The sequence below is a fragment of the Lissotriton helveticus genome, chromosome 2_1 (genome assembly GCF_964261635.1).
Source record: "Lissotriton helveticus chromosome 2_1, aLisHel1.1, whole genome shotgun sequence".
In the NCBI taxonomy this organism is placed as follows: Eukaryota; Metazoa; Chordata; class Amphibia; order Caudata; family Salamandridae; genus Lissotriton; species Lissotriton helveticus.
The window spans coordinates 239,109,604-239,123,944 of NC_136059.1; the positions used below are offsets into that span (position 1 = coordinate 239,109,604).

General features: G+C 47.0%; 1 long non-coding RNA gene across 2 annotated transcripts in view; it reads right to left on the reverse strand.

Moving 5' to 3' along the window:
• Positions 1 to 10,429, reverse strand: part of LOC144819291 (uncharacterized) — a 102,267-nt gene extending 91,838 nt beyond the window's left edge. For both annotated transcript variants that reach the window (XR_013607267.1, XR_013607266.1), the window contains exon 1: positions 10,308 to 10,429. This is a non-coding gene — a long non-coding RNA (uncharacterized LOC144819291). The remainder of the gene's footprint in view (positions 1 to 10,307) is intronic.
• Positions 10,430 to 14,341: the final 3,912 nt, after the last annotated feature.

Sequence of the window (14,341 nt, forward strand, 5' to 3'; positions counted from 1 at the left end):
TCCCCTTTCTTGAATGAGAAACCTTCTATCACTGCTCGCAGGACACTCCAGCGCCGCACGGCCACCAGCTGTGCCGGTGCCCTCTCCCCTCGCTGCTGCTCAGCCTCGCCTCAGACCTCTGCCCAGCTGACCCGCCTCCCCCTGCGGCGTGCTCCACCGCCAGGCAACGCTCGCACTCTGTGAGCGCTCTCCCCCTCAATCTCGGTGCCGCCGGATCAGCTGGCACCCTGCTGCCCGGTTTTTCTTTCTGTACTATAGCTTAGTTTAATTTTGTTCAGTTTTTGTGTATTTTGACCCGTGACTGCTGTAATTTCTCACGTTCTCGTGCTTGTTCCGCCTGTGCCCTCCCCTCCCCACTTCCCGCCGCCGTTCTCGCGGCCACGCCCTCTTCCTTCTGTGCCCTCCCCGCTCCCGCCTCCCAGCTGCCCCTCCCTCGCTCCACCCTCTCCACTCTCCACTTATGGCAGAGTGGATAACGTGCAGCGGCCACGCGCAGCGGGCGCGCCAAAGGTAAGCCCATCTACGCCCGTCTGCGCCTGGACCGCGCCCAGTGCCAGGACCCCTGGCCCCCACCGACGGAAGCCGACCCGACGAACCTACGACGCTACCGAACTCATCGCACTCAACACCGGCCGAACCCCGGGTTGCTACCGAGCCACACCGAGACGCACCCACGGACCCTTCAGCTGCCACTCCTGCAAGTTCACCTGCAACCGGACCCACGCCACACCAGCACCCACCAAGCCGAACTCCAGCAGCACCCACCTCAAGTGCATCCTGCTCAACACCCGTTCCATCCACAGACACGCCGTCGAGCTCTGTAACCTGATCGACACCACAGCCCCAGACGTCGCCTTCCTCACGGAAACCTGGATGAACGCCTCCTCAGCGCCCGACATCGCCATCGCCATCCCGGACGGCTACAAGATCATCCGGAGGGACCGCATCAACCAGACAGGAGGAGGCATCGCCATCATCCACAAGAACTCCATCCGCATCACGACCAACACCGACGACACCCTCGCTCCCGCCGAACACCTGCACTTCCAGATCCACGTCAACCCCAAGACCACCCTCAGAGGCACCCTCGTCTACAGACCCTCGGGACCCCGCACACAATTCAGCGAAGACATCGCCGACTTCATCAGCCCACACGCCCTCCCCTCCGCCGACTACATCCTCCTCGGGGACCTCAACTTCCACCTGGAGAACAACAACGACCGCAACACCACCACCCTGCTGGACAACCTCGCCAACCTCGGACTCAAGCAACTGGTAGACACCCCCACCCATTACGCCGGACACACGCTCGACCCGGTCTTCTCCTCCAGCAAGGACATCGCCTTCAGCCACGCCACGGGACTGCACTGGACGGACCACAGCTGCGTCCACTTCAGCTTCAGAAGAACCACGCTCCACCATCACCAGCAACAGGTTCCCCGCAGAAGCTGGAACAAGATCACTACAGACCAGCTCGCCACATCCCTGAGCAAGAACCCTCCCACCAGCACAACAAACCCCGGCCAAGCAGCCACCAACCTCACGAAATGGATCAGCGACTGCGCCGACGACCTCGCCCCTCTGAAGACCCCACCGAGCAGACCCGGAAACAAAAAAGCCCCATGGTTTAACGACGAACTCAAGAGCTCCAAGAAGAACTGCAGAGCACTCGAGAAAACCTGGCGCAGAGACCCAACACCGGACAACATGACTGCCCTCAAGCTCGCCACCCGAAAACACCACCAACTGATCCACGCCACCAAGAAAACCGCATTCAAGGATCGACTGGACAACAACGCACACAACAGCAAGGAACTCTTCAACATCGTGAAAGAGCTCTCCAACCCCAACGCCGGAAACAACGACATCACCCCGTCACAAGACCTCTGCAACTTCCTCGCCTCCTACTTCCACAACAAGATCGCGGACATACACAACAGCTTCAGCACTCAACCGATGCACGCCACGACCGAACCACCGCCCCCCACCACCACCCTCCACGCCTGGACCCCGATCAGCACAGAAGACACCTGCCGCACGATGAACTCCATCCACTCCGGATCTCCGACAGACCCCTGCCCTCACCACGTCTTCAACAAGGCCGACGCTGTCATCGCACCCCACCTGCGGGACATCATCAACACCTTCTTCGACACCGCCACCTTCCCGGAGAGCTGGAAGCACGCCGAACTCAGCGCTCTACTTAAGAAACCATCAGCCGACCCCACCGACCTCAAGAACTACCGCCCCATCTCGCTGCTCCCGTTTCCGGCAAAAGTCATCGAGAAGACCATCAACAAGCAACTGGCCGCCTTCCTCGAGACGAACGGTTCCCTCGACCTCTCGCAGTCTGGCTTCCGGGCCAACCACAGCACCGAGACCGCCCTGATCGCAGCTACCGATGACATCCGAGCCCTGCTCAACAATGGAGAAACAGCGGCCCTCATCCTCCTAGACCTCTCCGCGGCCTTCGACACTGTCTGCCACCGTACCCTAGTACAACGCCTCAGCAACGTCGGAATCCAGGAGAAGGCACTGGTGTGGATCATCTCCTTCCTCGCCGGAAGGACACAGAGAGTCCGCCTCCCCCCGTTCAGATCAGAGGCCACCGAAGTCATCTGCGGCGTACCACAAGGATCATCGCTCAGCCCCACGCTGTTCAACACCTACATGAGCCCCCTCGCAGCCATCGCACGCCAGCACAACCTCAACATCATCTCCTACGCCGACGACACCCAGCTGATCCTCTCCCTCACCAACGACCCCGCCACCGCCAGAGCCAACCTGCACGAAGGGATGACAGACGTTGCCAAATGGATGTCGAACAGCCGCCTGAAACTGAACTCGGACAAGACTGAAGTCCTCATCCTGGGATCCTCACCCTCCGCCTGGGACGACTCCTGGTGGCCCCCCGCCCTGGGCAGCGCACCCAAACCAACAGACCAAGCACGCAACCTGGGCTTCATCCTGGACTCCTCCCTCTCCATGACCAGACAAGTCAATGCCGTCTCCTCGTCATGCTTCAACATCCTGCGCATGCTACGTAAGATCTTCCGATGGATACCCACCGAGACCAAGAAGACGGTCACCCAGGCCCTCGTCACCAGCCGTCTGGACTACGGCAACTCCCTCTACGCCGGAACCACCGCCAAACTCCAGAAGAGACTCCAGCGGATCCAGAACACCTCAGCACGACTCATCCTGGACATCCCCCGCCGCAGCCACATCTCCGGACACCTGAGAGACCTGCACTGGCTCCCGGTCAACAAGAGAATCACCTTCCGGCTCCTCACCCACGCACACAAAGCCCTACACAACCAAGGCTCAGGATACCTCAACAGCCGCCTCAATTTCTACGCTCCCAAACGCCACCTTCGATCGACCAGCCACGCCCTCGCCGCCGTCCCCCACATCCGAAGAGCCACCACAGGTGGAAGGTCCTTCTCCAACCTGGCTGCCAAGACTTGGAACTCCCTTCCGACGCACCTCCGCCTGACCCAAGACCACCTCGCCTTCAGGAAGCAGCTCAAGACCTGGCTGTTCGAGCAGTAGCGCCCCCCCAGCGCCTTGAGACCCTCCGGGTGAGTAGTGCGCTCTATAAATGCTCTGATTGATTGATTGATTGACTTTTAGAAAAAGAATGACCCTATCTAATATTATCAGTCCCAGTTATCCGAGAGAATTACCTAATACTAACTGGTTAGGCAATCAATTGAAGGGTTTTCTCTGTTGTGGTAGTTGCAGCTCATTTAGATGGGCGGTGAGGAGAGTTAATGAATTCAGTTTTTAATGATACAGGAACTCATAAGATCAATACATTCATTAACTGTGATACAACCTATGTTATTAATGTTACTGTATGCACATGCACGAACATTTACGTTGGAAGTACCATACGTAGATTAAGAGACAGGAGGGTAGAGCATTTTCGTGCTCTAAAGAATGGTGATACTAGATAACCGATCTCAGCACACATGGTACAAAATTATGATAATAAAGATAGACACAAATTCAGTTACTATGGCATTGATCAAGTTAAAATAGACAGGAGAGGTGGTAACAGAGTGTTGAAATTAAGAAGAACAGAAGCTATGTGGATTATGAAATTGAGGTCTGTAGAACGGGGGATGAATCTAGATTCAGAGCTACAATACTTTCTTAGACAATAAGAATTGTATTCTCAGACAGGTGTTGGAATGTATCAAATTGTAATTGTAAAGGTTATGTATTTTGGCCCCTCCATTTTAATTATCAGCTTGTGTAATTTTATTTGTTCTCATGCATATTATTCTCCATTGACTATGAATACAGATGTCATTATTGTTAAGATACTGTGATAATTGCTTGTAATAGATAAATTGTTTAGGGTAAAAGGCTGAAGAATATGCTGTTACGAGTATAAGACGACCATTATTTTAAGCAAAGTGAATGACTTTTTCTCAAATGAATAATGTTAATGATATAATTTATTTGACCAGACTGAGAAAGGTTTGTGGGAACGTGGAACTGTTTGCCCTTGCTTTACAAAATTTATATGGGATATTGATATGTTTAAATGTGTTTCTTCCTACTCTTTAAACTCCTCCCCTCGTCTTCTCTTGAAACTTTGTGATGAATATACTAATTTCGTGAAGGTGTTTTTCTTCTCTACTTTGCCTATTTTCTTACTTTGACTTTTCACATTGCGGTCAATTGGAAAGATTAAGACTTACAAGGAGATATGACAAGTATTAAGAGTCGGGATATTATCTGGCTTAGCATGAATGCACCAGCCTCAGATGCAGGAATTCCCGGGTTCGACTCATAATATTGCATAAATATATATATAATTATATTGTTTTATTACAAGTGTACAACAATATTTGTGAATTGTAATTCCTAGTAAATGATTTGAGATCCCCTTTTGGAGTAGTTACTAGCAGATTGAAAATGATAATCATCAAACGGAACTCAGAGACTAATCGCCGTATATTTTTTCATCTTTGGAAGTAAAGACGGACTTCGGTCATAATATGGATCTTTATACATGAAATAAAACTTAAGTACTGAATCGGGTGTAGAAATAGGGTTGTAATCTTATTGTAAATATCTAGGGGATTATTAATAGGTGAAAATTAATACTTTGTAGTACTGTTTACCTTTTAAACATGGCGCCCATGCTTCCTAGCCTTATATACTGTGTCCAAAATGGCGCTCGGGCAGTACGCAAAGTTACACGAGACTACCTGCTAGCGACGAACACTTCGTGTCTAGTGAGTGGTATTGAACTTTTGTCACTAACCTAATTTTTATAAGTTCTACTCTTAGTTGTATTGATTTGTTTTTTTATTCACTGTAGGTCATGTACTCGTGATTGACGATATACTGGAGATTCCAGGTGAGACAGGACAATGATAGATAACTTTTACTGATAATTTTTCTGTACACAAAACATGTAATATCGAGTTAGTACATACAGGGATGTTTATCTTACAGGACCAAAGAAGATAATTTAATCTCATATAGTGACTAATTGGTATTATAAGTTGACTAAACTTTTGACCTACGCACATTGTAGGACAGGTAAGCACATTGTATGGATGGCATTTGATTCAGGATTATACGTGTAACGTTAATAGGAGATTTACATATTTCGAGCTCATGTTGAGCGCCTTTTTGATCAATATACTGGTGGGTTATTGAGTTGGATAGTGAGACTTTATAAGAGGACTAGATATTTTGTCTACCGTTATTTTAGACACTTCGTGATTGAACAGTTGATTATGAATTTTTGCGGAGGAATGTCCGTTTTAACTTTATGTATCGATGAACAAAAGAAAGGAAGATACATGCTAATTTCTTTTATAACATTTGATTCTTATAGTGGTTTATATGGATAAGATTTTGGGATTCTTATGAACCGAGTACTTTTGCCCCTTCGCAGCTGGGGGGATTCCCCTGCTGTGCTGGGGGCCGGGGGGTCGCGTACAGTGCCCCCATGCTCACGACGAGGTCAGCTCGTCATGAGCCACGGCGCTCCGGTGCTCATGACGAGCTGAGCTCGTCATGACCGCGCCCGTCCCAAAGGAACGTTCAGCACAGCAGGGGAATCAGCCCAGCGTGCAAGCGATCCACGGAATGGGCGTGGTCATGACGAGCTCAGCTCGTCATGAGCACCGGAGCGCCGTCGCTCATGACGAGCTGAGCTCGTCATGAGCATCCAAGAGGTTAGGATTATTGCCTATAAGGTGAATTATTACTTTCTTTATTTACCTTTTGAGGTGTTGTGCACTATGATGACCTTTATGTTCGTGGTGACTTGCTCTATAATAGTCTTTTATAATTCTAATATCCAGAAAGGAAGTTAGCCATTTTGAAACATAATCTTGGAGTAGAAGGCAGAAAAGTCTTAAAGACTCTACCAAGAGAAGGTAGGAATGTTGATGCTGAATCGGATGAGGAAGAAGATGTTTTTAAAAATGCCTTAGCTGCATTGGAAGTGAATTTTGGTAAAAAAGTTAGTGTGGTAGTTGAGCAGCACACATTTTTCTCCCATGCCCAAAACCAGGGTTAGTTGATTGATCAGTTTGTACCTGCGCAAAGGACCTTTGCTCCCTCTTGTAAATTTGGTGAGCTCAGAGATGAGATCATACATGATCAAGTGATCAATAGAACTTGTAATAACAAGATGCACGAAAAACTGTTAAGATCCCACACTGGAAAAAACTTTGGAATTAGCTAAACGTATTGAGAATACTTCCTTGTATGTTAAGGAATTAAGTGCCAGATGTAGGTAAAACCCAAATTGTGACTGTTTAATAGCAATTTTTACCGAATCGCTATTGAGGACTCTCAATTCCTGATCGAGCAAAAAAATTGCTAAAAGATAGTGATTTGGTGGGGAACAGCCATTACAACGCGGGTTTTACCACGCGTTGCTTTTACATCGCATGCATTACAACGCATGCGATGTTACATCGAGTGGTAAAACCACGCATACCATTACATTGCATGCGCTTTTACAACGCATGCAATGTAATGTGTAATGACGGCGGCGGGGGCGGCTATTCACGTCGTTGTGAGGAAACTTAGGCTGTTTCCTCACAACGACGTGAAGCAAGCAGAAAGGAGGAAGCAGGATCCGAAGGCGACGCTGGAGAGGAGAGAGGTAAGGGGGTTTGTGCATGGGGTGGGGGTTACTTATGTAGGGTTTAGGGTAGTTTAAAAGTAGTGTGGTAATGTTTGTGTGTGTTTTTTTAAAAATGTTTTAGTGTGTATTGTGGTGTTGTGTTTATTTAGTGTAGTGTATTAGGGAGGGTAGTGTAGTGTTTATGTAGTGTAGCGATTTAAGTTTTAGGGTAGTGTAGTGCTGTAGTGTTTGTTTATTGTAGTGTATTAGGGTTTAGGGTAGTGTAGGGGTGGGAGTAGTGTGGGTAGCGTAGTAGTGTTTTAGGGTTTAGGGTAGTGTTGGGGTGGGAGTAGTGTGGGTAGCTTAGTAGTGTTTTAGGGTTTAGGGTAGTGTAGGGGAGGGAGTAGTGTGCGTAGCATAGTAGTGTTTTAGGGTAGTGTAGGGGTGGAAGTAGTGTGAGTAGCGTAGTAGTGTTTTAGGGTTTAGGGTAGTGTATGGGTGGGAGTAGTGTGGGTAGTGTAGTAGTGTTTTAGGGTTTAGGGTTGTGTAGGGGTGGGAGTAGTGTGGGTAGCGTAGTAGTGTTTTAGCGTTTAGGATAGTGTAGGGGTGGGAGTAGTGTGGGTAGCGTAGTAGTGTTTTAAGGTTTAGGGTAGTGTAGGGGTGGGAGTAGTGTGGGTAGCGTAGTAGTGTTTTAGGGTTTACGGTAGTGTAGGGGTGGGAGTAGTGTGGGTAGCGTATTAGTGTTTTAGGTTTTAGGGTAGTGTAAGGGTGGGAGTAGTGTGGGTAGTGTAGTAGTGGTTTTGGGTAGTGTAAGGGTGGGAGTAGTGTGGATAGTGTAGTAGTGTGGTAGTGTTTTTGGGTAGGGGTAGTGTAGGGGTGGGAGTAGTCTGTTGTGTAGGTGTAGGGATAGGGATGTAACTTACCTTGCATACTTTTACCATAAATATAGTTTTACCACGCATGCCTTTGCGTTGTAATGGCATGCGTGGTAAAAGCATACTCGTGGTAAAAGTTTGCAATGTAATGGCATGCGATGTCATTGACATCACGTTGTAATACCCGCGTTGTAATGGTATGCGTGGTATTAGAATGTGATGTAATGACATACATCCGATTTGGTAATATCTGCTAAAATAAATACAGAATATTTACTACCGATTAGGCATTAGTGATTCCTTATTACCGAATCGGTATTCAGCATACCTGGTAATCGTAAATCTCTGACTCAGCCAATCAAGTGCTTCCTGATGACCTCACAAACAGGAAGTGGCTACTCCCATGCTGTTACACTGATCCTGAAGCTGTGGGAGAGGCATAGGTCTGAAGCAAAACCCCAGGAGCTGCACACCAATTACCTTGCTGGCCCACCAAAGATACCATGGACACACAGGAGAAGGGAAAGGATGCTGGAGAGAGTAATAGAAAACATAAGTTCAGTGAGAGGGAGTTGGAGGTACTGATTAAGGAGGTGGTGAAGGATCACGACCAGCTCTTTGGAAAAAAATCACTGCACATTCCCGAATCCCAAAGAAGGAAAATATGGCTTGTGATCCAGCAGAAAATCAATACCATCGGCGAGACCCAGCGCTCGATAGAGGAACTTAAAAAGTGTAGGTATGATCTCAGGAAGCGTGCCAAGGAGAGGGTGGCTGACAGGCTCAAACAAGCCAGAAAAACAGGTGGGGGAACGTCAATAGCGCCTGCAATGACTACCTTGGAACAAATGGTGGAGTCCACCCTCCAGCCGAAGAGCTTCTTTGGTATTGGGGACGTGGACAGTTCAGCCACAGGAGCCAACAGACAAGGTAAGAAGCATGCACAGCATACTGTGCCCCCCCCCAACCTCCAATCCCCAATTACCCTACAAGAATCCCACTCCAGGCCATGCTTTGCCAATATCCAGCAATGCATCATGGGAGACGTAGTCCTAATCAACTAATAGCTTAGCAGTCAGTTCACTGAACCCAAATGCATGTCATACACATCAGTAGATAAGCAAGCGGGAGCCATACAGTTAGATTAGCAGTCATTAATTTATTGTAAGGCAAATGCTGCTACACAAGTAAATGGACATTCTGTATCCACAGGTGAGCCATCGCGCCCGACTGCAAGAGGGGAGATAGATGAGGCAACCAGGAAGCCCAACACACTAGAAGAGGATGTTCTGTCACCTGCTGAGGTCACATCACCACCACCACCATCACCACCACCACAATCACCAACACCACCACCACCACCACGGAGAGCCAGGAGGCACACAGTGGCTAGCCTTCAGGAAATGGAGGGCTCAGAGGAGGAGAGCATGGGGGCCCAACAGACTCCGCAGGATGAGGATGGACACACGGCAGAAACACAGTCCCCCATGGAGCTTGGCAACACAGGTGCCCGGAGACGCCGACCAAGGGAACACAGTCCTTAGTTAGAGGAGGCCTTGCAGCGCCTGCAAGGCACAACAATGAGGGCAATGCAACGCCAGATGGTATCGAACAACAAACACATGCGCGACATGAAGGAGGCCATATACTGCCTCAACAACACCGTGGCTGAGGGCATGCGGGACATGTCAGAGGCTGTTAGGCTGTTATGCAGCAAGATGGGAAGTGAACGTGGGGCAAGGCACAGGGACAGACAGAGGTTGGATGGGTACACCAATGCAGTGAACTGGCTATGCAATGCCACCCATGTACTCAGCAGGAGCTCGATGGCCATGCAGCTGGAGATGGCCAAGTGCAGCCGTGACATCACAAGGGGATTGGCCACAGTCACCAGTGCCCTGGAGGTGCTGCAGAACTCGCAAATCGCTGCCACAGGATCGGGGAATGGGGGTGAAAGTGAGGAGGCAACAAGTCTCAAGAGCATCACTCTCCCATTACAGGAGTACAGGAGGCGCAGTGGGGCGCATGGGCCAGCCGCAGGACAGACCGCTAGGGAGGACAGTGTGCCTAGTGAATGCAGCAGTGCTGCACGTGGGCGCAGAAAATAAACCAGGCATCGACTGGCATTTGTAGATGGGCAAATTAACCCATCTGACATAATGATGGGATTGTGAACATTGCATAGGGAGTATCTATGCCATTTTGGGGTTGTTGAGGCACTGTGAGGCCATCATGGTGTGGCGGTGTGCTGTCCTATTGCCTGACTGAATGTCAATTAAACACTGTCACGCTATTGCAGTTACTTGCTTTGTCTCATTACTTACTCAGAAATAGTTGTGTGTGATCTCAGCCCATCTGTGTCTCCCATCTGGTGCTGCTGCGACTCCTGCTGCGCTGTGCTGTGGCCAATTCTCTTCCCCTGATTCAGTCAGTTCCACGGGTGTTCTTTTCCTTGTAGCCAGGTTATGCAGCATGGCAGTTTGCTATTATTTTGCAGCAGGTGACAGGGCGGTACTGCCGTGCACCTCCATTTTTGGGCAGGCAACGGAAGCTGCTTCTGAGGAGTCCGAATGTATGCTCCACCACATTCCTTGTTGATTTATGTGCAACATTAAATCGCCTTTCACTTGGGGTAGATGGGTTGAGGTATGGAGTCAGGATGAATGCTCGCACCGCATAAGCGCTATCACCTAGGTGTTAAAGGTAGGCAGATTATTCGCAGTCAGTAATAGATACATCAAAGGTAGACATCAGGGTGTGTCACATTTATTTACCTAGCAGATATCCTTCTCCAAATTCACCCCGAGCTAGATGAGTATAGATCCCACTGTTCTTGAAGATGTAGGAATCATGGGTGCTCCCTAGAAATTTAGCTAGGATGCTGGTAATGATGTGGGACACATCACATATGACCTGTACGTTGATTGAATGTGTTGATTTGCCGTTACGGTAGATGTACTCAGTACTCAGTAGTACTCAGTGTACTCAGTAGCAGCGGGGGGCAGATTGGTATCTGGGTCCCGTCAATGCATATTACATGTGGGAACTGGGCCTTCTGATAAAAGTCCATCTTTGTCTTGTGCAGTTCCAACTGTGTGCTGGGGAACCGGATGAAGTGGTGCATCCTTTGCATCATGGCATCCAGGAATTTGTGGAAAAAACGTGACAGGCAACTCTGTGAGACACCACCAGCCACAGCTATTACCCCACGGTAACTGCCGGATGCTAGTAGGTGCAGGCAACAGAGGACCTGCACATGTGAATGCATTACATGTGCTCTTGGTGTCTGGTGCTCCAGGAGAGGGTGCAGGTCACGTATCAGGTCCAGGATGGTGTTTGGGTGTAGCCCGTACCTCTCATGGATTTCTGCTTCTGTGACTTGGACTAGTGTGATGCGCAGTCTGTATACGTGTTCCTGTTGTCGCCAGATCCTTTGAGCTGCAGCTTGTATCCGTATCCACCTTGCAATAACATAGAGGGCCGCCATTGTGTTCACGCAGATGCATTCTGGGGCTGTTTATATGCTATGCACCTGGTTACCACCTGCTTTGAATTAGTGGTAATTTGCAACTCTTACTTAGTGATTGTTAATGGAATCGGTATTAGCGATTTTAGGTACATTGTTCCGCGACTTTATTTAGCGATTCCTTATTTAGTGTTTCGATAAATAGTGAGTCGGTGTGGCATAATCGCTAAATAAGGAATCACTAGGTTCATTCCATTGGTTTTAGTGATTCCTTATTTTGTGATTCGGTGTTTCTGCCTTTGCATTACGCATTGGGTTTTATTGATCGCAAACGTTGAAATTCGGTGAATTTCAGCGTTTGCGATCGCTAAATCACTACCTACTTCTGGCCCCAAGTGGTGAAACCAGCAAAAATGATGCCGTTACAGATAAGCCTTGTGATGTTTGTGTCATAAAAAAACTGTTCCTAAGAGCAATACTGAAACCAGTGTAAGATCTAAACCTGTTACTAATATAAAAACCAGACAGTGTTTCAGGTGTGGTAGTACAAGACATACTGCTCAGCTTAGTAATTGTCCTGCGATAAATAGCACATGTTTCAAGTGCAAGGAAATTGGCCATTTCTCCAGAGTAGGCAAACAAGGTCAAAATTCCAGATTCAAGAATACTTGTAAACAATTAACCTTTTATGCCTAATGATTTGATTAGCGATGACGATAGTGTTGAGGTAATGGTGGTAGACAGTGAGAATAACGAACCATATACATGTTCATTTCACCCACCAAAGTACAATGTCTTCATCACCAGATTAGAAATATTAGATTCAGAAAGACTCAGCACAAACCCATATATTAAATTGTCATAAGTAATGTAACAAAATTAATAGTTCTCAAAGTCAGTGTTATTCATAATCAGAAAAAGTAATCTCCCAAGAAAGAATTATTAAAGACTTCAATTATGAAAAACTTTCTTCTTCTTTTATTTTGTATTTGATAGATGATACTTCATTCAATTATTTTAAAAACAGTACAGAATCATAGCCATCAAAGTCGACGCGGCGCGTTTCGTCTCCACGAGACTTCTTCGATGCTCTTTGCATTTTTATTTATTCTTTAATCAAATACAAGTTCAAAAAGCTAAAATCTCCAATGGTTAGGTCAAATTTATTTTCTTATTAAAAGTTAGATCATGTTATCAAAAACACCAGTTTATTTTCTTTGATTGGTCTGAATATTAAATGTAAATGTCCTCCCCAGGCTGTGTGGTTACCCCTGGTTATATTATGCCGGATTAAACATTCAGTATGATATCCGAATCTGTCAAAACACAAACATCTTGGGAGGACATCTGTCAAAAACACAAACACCTTGTTTTACCTAGAGTTAACTAAATGTTAGCCAGTGTGAGAGGAGGAAAATATTTCACTCTACTAGATTTATCTAACGCTTACCATCAACTTCTGTTGGAAGAAGGGTCGAGGCACTTAACCTCATTCATAACAAATGAGGGTGCTTACTGATTCATTTGCATGTCCTTCGGTCTGGCATTTGCAGTTTTCCGGAGAATTATGCAAGGGATTCAGAAGGACATGCCAAATGTTTTAGTATTTCAGGACAATGTGTTGATCTGGGGAAAAAATGTAAACCAACACAATGACATTCTCAAGATGGTATTGCATAAGATCGAGAGTGCAGGTTTAACCATTGGATTAGACAAATGCAAATTCTACACAGAGGAAGTTGAGTATTTGGGGCACACTCTCACAGCTGATGGTATTAAACCTAAACTTAAATTGGTAGAGGCTATTGAAAGAGCTCCTGCTCCTAAAGACAAAGACCAGTGAAGAACATTACTTGGCATATCAGAGTACTATGCCAAATTTGTACACCATTTTACAGACATAGTAAGTCCTTCAAGAGACATAATGAAAAAAGGGGTAAAATTTGCTTGGTCTGACAAGCATCAACATGCATTTGACATTGTCAAGCAATCTATCGCAAATGCTGTTAAACTTAAGCCTTTAAATCCTGAGGACAATGCTAGTAATTGTGGTCTTGGGGCGGAACTCATGCAGGTTCATGAGGGTCAAGAAAGGGTAGTTGCATTCCCCTCACGCACTTTGAAGGGAGCGGAGAGTGCAAATTAACTATAGAGAAAGAGGCACTTGCTTATGGACCATAAATCTTTATTTACTACAACTGGTGCTGGCAAGGCTACCCCTCGCATTGCAAAATGGGTATACCATCAGCAAGAACATGTATTCACCATAAAATATGTATCTGATGTACAGAACATCTATGCAGACTGCTTGTCTATATTGCCGCTTGAACACTATAATGATGAGAACTGTGATGAGGTGTGGATGGTGGCTGACATACAAGACTGTGGTGGCGCCACTGGTTGAGAGGATTGGAAGGAAGCAGTGTTAGAAGACTCTGCTTTAGTGAGGCTCATTGATGCTCTTCCTAAACACAATGGTTAGATTAAGCATGAAGAGTTGATGCCTTTCAAGTTTGTATGGGATGATTTATCTGTTGTTAACAGAATAGTTAAAAGGAGTGAGAGACTGGTTTTACCGATGGATTTGAGAAAGAGAATTATGAGTTTGCTCCAAGAGGGTCATGGCGGCATGATTGGTATAAAGAAAAGGGCTCTCTTGGATTTTTGGCAGCCTGAGATGGACAAACAGATAGTAAAGTGTGTATGTGATTGCATTCCCTGTGCTTACAGTGATAAGTCCCACAAGGTTAAGGAAACATTGATATGCCCCGTCCCGTTTCCCAATTTACCATGGGAAAGGTTAGCCATGGACATTTATGCCCCTTTTGAAGGTTTAGGTGCTGATGAAATATATACAATAGTTTTAAGGGATTTCTCTTCCAAATGGCCAGA